The 4,984-nt window shown below is 47.0% G+C and overlaps 1 long non-coding RNA gene across 1 annotated transcript; it reads right to left on the reverse strand.

Annotated features, from left to right (window-relative positions):
- Window positions 1-1,102: 1,102 nt before the first annotated feature.
- On the reverse strand, window positions 1,103-3,514 carry LOC137887625 (uncharacterized). The gene is made up of 3 exons (XR_011105063.1): window positions 2,016-3,514; window positions 1,620-1,692; window positions 1,103-1,373 (listed from the first exon to the last, which is right to left on the reverse strand). It is a non-coding gene; the product is annotated as an uncharacterized lncRNA (long non-coding RNA).
- Between the last annotated feature and the right edge of the window lie 1,470 nt (window positions 3,515-4,984).

The following is a 4,984-nucleotide window of genomic DNA, read 5'->3' on the forward strand; positions in this document are numbered from 1 at the left end:
CTGTGAGGCTCACTCGTCTTTTATCAGAAGACAACGACGTCCTTCTGCAGCTCTTGGTATCTAGATGGGTTTTTTTTGCAATTTTCGCCAAAAAAAACATTTTACTTAAATGAACTCTGAGATCCTTTGTTCTTATTCTATTGTGTCTCTTGAATGCTGAGTTAACCTGTAATGCAGAGAAATATTCCTGTAACACAGCGATTCCTCATATTATTAAAAAAAGCCTTTATTGGGAAAAAGAAATGAGTTTTGGAAGAAGACTTTAGAGATCAAGATTTCATTTCTTGGTCTTTTGTTGCACTGTTGGCCGATGTTCTCCTGTTTTGTTCAAGTTGTCACTTTTAAAATGTTTTTTATTGAGAAATTAAATGTGCCTTTTGGAGAAAACATTTTTCTTATTGTCCTGTGTCTAATATGAACGGCTCCCTTATAACACCAGGAAGTAACGTCAAGAGGATTACTTTATCTAGAGGATTACTTTATCTAGAGGATTACGTTACTTTATCTAGAGGATTACTTTATCTAGAGGATTACTTTATCTAGGAACACAATAGAGTCTAAACAGCTGCTTCAGGCTTTGGTCTCGTTCAGAATTCTTCTTTCATGTTGTCGACATATTACAGTCAAAGGTTTATATACACACACACACACACACACACACACACACGTTAGGGTCGTATGTCAGACTATTATATTGTGTAAAAAATTAAATAAAGAGTTGCTGCTGACGTTATTTAATGCCTCATATGTGAGGTTTCAAAATTACACTATTTTTGTATTGCATACTTGACCTGTTTAATATTTACATATTCTTTAAAAAAAAAAAAGTTTAAAGAAACCAGAACCAGAGCGAGGTGTGATGATGCAATGTGACTCTTATCTCTTCGATTGAGAATTTAATATTTGGTGATGTACGTATATCTCAGATCCCATTTGTTCAATCATGAAAAACTAAGACTTTGGGGTAGAAAGGTTTCCATCCATCCATGTGTGTCACTCTCAATGCTTTTGTCTCAACCTTTTCGGGTTCAACAGTCCCGTCTAGACCTGTTGGTGGGGAGCTGGGCTTTTGTGCAGTTCAATCAGGAGAGACAAGTGAATATAAAATTAAAAACAAGTAGTTAACATTTATTATGACAGATGATGCGTTCATGAGTTACGCAGAACTTCTTTGACGCTTGAACACGACGAGGAGATTTGTGATCCAGTTGCGATCGTCCCGAGCGGCAACAATATAAATCCCTCTCCGTGGAGTCCAGACACTGGTGGTGATGGTGGCTGATGAGGATGATGAGGTTGATGAAGCTGATGAATCTGCGAAGACTGGGCGGAGATGGGGAGGTGGAGGATTCCGTAACAGCAGCGTGAACGTACTGAAGGTAGAGAGACAATCGTATTTAAAGACAGACAGCGGCAAGATGATATGCTAATGATGTCCTTGTGCTATTGGCTAGAGACCAGTTGATCTAGACAGCCGATATCATGATTGACAGCCCCAAACAATAACAACAAGGAAATAATGTGTGCATGCATGCATGCATGAGGAGTGACGGCAGATGTATGGTAAATAAGCTATGGGCTTAGGCATGCATGAGTATAGTCTTCTTGTCTGAACTTACGCTAGAGCTTCATTTGTTGGAAGGTTTGGCTGATCTCTCTGGCCTGACTGCTGCTGCTGCTCCAGCTCTCCCCCTACAGGACACAACACATAAGACATATAATCTACGTTTTGATACACAACAGACTGAATATATACAGTATACAATATACTTCTTTTTGACACAATTAAGCGTTGCCAAACTCAAACTTTCCAAGACCTTTAAAATGTTTCCTTCATTCAAATAATTCCCTGCAGCTCCTACGAGGAAAACAAACTCGTTCCAGTGAAGCTAACCCACATGAAGCCGGACATAAATATGCAGCAGGATAGACGAGAGGAAAAGTAAGCATCACACAGGAAATCATCCAGTGCGAACAAACAACCGCGCAACACGTCGGCCAAGCGCGCGACTCACCTGGCTGCAGGGGTTCTGGCTGGATTTGTCCGCTTAGCTCCTCTCTTGGCCACGCTGGTCTCAGAGGACCCCTTCACTCCTGCTGGTTGGGCGATGGACTGCTTGGCAGCTCTCTGATTTTCAACCTCCGGTCGGTCCTGCCACCACCTCTGTTCTGAGCAAACAGGAAAAAGGGGCTTTAATGTGGACGAGCAGGTCGTTCCCAAAAGGCCATCATAACTGTTACCGTAGACAGAGACAGTGAGCACACTATGCAGACAGCTATGGCTTCCTTTGACCCGTCTGAATTTGGGTTGTCGTCATATTGAGCCAGCTGTGCCAGACCCCAAGAGACACAGGGCGTGGCCGTCCCGCGGCGTGGTCACCACCGCTAGCTGGCAAGCCTGTAAAAGAGACATTACACATACAGGAACATTACTTTTAACCCATCCAGGTGGCCGTGCTCCGACTTGTTTCCCAGTGTTCCACAATCTTTCCAATGTATTGGAGTGTGGACCAGAGTATCTATCCCCTTACAAAATCAAAAAACAAACAAACAAAACTAATAAAAGAAAAAAAAAAGAGCTCTATCATTTCGGTCACCTAAATTCTTTTACTCAATCCTGTTTCTTTCAAGTATTGTAGTACATTTCCTGCCCCCAAGGTTAATGCATCTTCTAGATTTAGTTCCTCAACTTCTGCTTTGCTGAATAAAATGGCTATCTTGTGCTGACTTTCTAAAGCTTGTTTTGCTAAATTATCTGCTCTTACATTTTCTTTTACCCCTCTGTGTGCTGGTACCCACATAAACGATACAAACAAACCCATATTCTTAAGTCGGAACAGTGTTTCGTATATTTTATTAATTAAATCCTGCCTGCTATGGGATGTGAATGATTCTAATGAGGATAATGCTGAACTGGAATCTGAAAAGACAATTACCTTTTTTATCCGAACCTCCTCTACCCACTGCAGTGCTGTTAAAATGGCCAACGTCTCAACTGTATAAAGAGACAAATCATCTGATGTTATCTTTTTGACTTCAAATTGCAAGGTTAGTATGGAGACCGACCGACCGACCGGCCGACACTCCGTCTGGGTGAGACAGACAACCAGACCGACAGTCCACATCAGTGAGACAGACAACCAGACCGACATTCCGCCTGAGTGAGACAGACAACCAGACCGACACTCCGCCTGAGTGAGACAAACAGACAAACACTCCGCCTGTGTGAGACAGTGAGACCGACCGACACTCCGCCTGAGTGAGGCAGTGAGACCGACCGAACGGCCAACACTCCGCCTGGGAGAGACAGTGAGACCAACCGACACTCCGCCTAAGTGAGGCATTGAGACCGACCGACACTCTGCCTAAGTGAGGCAGTGAGACCGACAGACCAGCCGACACTTCGTCTGAGTGAGACAAACAGACAGACACTCCGTCTGAGTGAGACAAAAGGACAGACACTCCGTCTGAGTGACGCAGACAGACATACACTGCGTCTGAGTGAGACAGACAGTCTGTTTGTCTCACTCAGGCGGAGTTTCGGTCTGTCTGTTTGTGTCACTCAGACGGAGTGTCTGTCTGTTTGTCTCACTTAGACGGAGTGTTTGTCTGCCTGCCTCATTCGGATGGAGTGTCTGTCTGTCTGCGTCACTCAGACGGAGTTTCTATCTGACAGCGTCACTCAAACGGAGTGTCTGTCTGTTTGTCTCACTCAGATGGAGTGTCTGTCTGTTTGTCTCACTCAGACGGAGTGTCGGCCAGTCCGTCGGTCTCACTGCCTCACTCAGACAGAGTGTTGGTCGGTCGGTCTCACTGCCTCACCCAGGCGGAGTGTCGGCCGGTCTGTCGGTCTCACTCAGACGGAGTGTTGGCCGGTCGGTCCGACAGACACTCCGTCTGAGTGACGCAGACAGACATACACTCCGTCTGAGTGAGACAGACAGACCGACACTCCGTCTGAGTGAGACCGAACGGCCGACACTCCGTCTGAGTGAGACAGACAGACCAGCCGACACTCCGTCTAAATGAGACCGACAGACCGACACTCCGTCTGAGTGAGACCGACAGACAAACGCTCCGTCTGAGTGACGCAGACAGACCCTCCGTCTGAGTGAGGCCGACAGACAGACACTCCGTCTGAGTGAGGCCGACAGACAGACACTCCATCTGAGTGAGGCCGACAGACAGACACTCCGTCTGAGTGAGGCCGACAGACAAACACTCCGTCTGAGTGAGACAAACAGACAGACACTCCGTCTGAGTGAGACAAATGGACAGACACTCCGTCTGAGTGACGCAGACAGACATAAACTCCGTCTGAGTGAGACAGACAGACCAACACTCCATCTGAGTGAAACAAACAGTCTGTTTGTCTCACTCAGACGGAGGTTCGGTCTGTCTGTTTGTGTCACTCAGACGGAGTATCTGTCTGTTTGTCTCACTTAGACGGAGTGTTTGTCTGTCTGCCTCACTCGGATGGAGTGTCTGTCTGTCTGCATCACTCGGACGGAGTGTGTGTCTGTCTGCGTCATTCGGACGGAGTATGTGTCTGTCTGCGTCACTCAGACGGAGTGTCTGTCTGTCTGCGTCACTCAGACGGAGTGTCTATCTGACTGCGTCACTCAGATGGAGTGTCTGTCTGTCTGCGTCACTTAAATGGAGTGTCTGTCTGTTTGTCTCACTCAGATGGAGTGTCTGTCTGTTTGTCTCACTCAGACGGAGTGTCGGTCGGTCGGTCGGTCTCACTGCCTCACCCAGGCGGAGTGTCGGCCGGTCGGTCGGTCTCACTGTCTCACTCAGGCGGAGTGTCGGCCGATCAGTCTCAGTCTGAGTGAGACAGACAGACCGACACTCCGTCTGAGTGAGACCGACCGGCCCACACTCCGTCTGAGTGAGACCGACAGACCGGCCGACACTCCGTCTGAGTGAGACCGACAGACCGACACTCCGTCTGAGTGAGACCGACAGACAGACGCTCCGTCTG

Source organism: Cebidichthys violaceus, unplaced genomic scaffold (assembly GCF_023349555.1).
Source record: "Cebidichthys violaceus isolate CVI_PGR_0920_01 unplaced genomic scaffold, fCebVio1.0.p SCAF_5, whole genome shotgun sequence".
NCBI lineage: Eukaryota > Metazoa > Chordata > Actinopteri > Perciformes > Stichaeidae > Cebidichthys > Cebidichthys violaceus.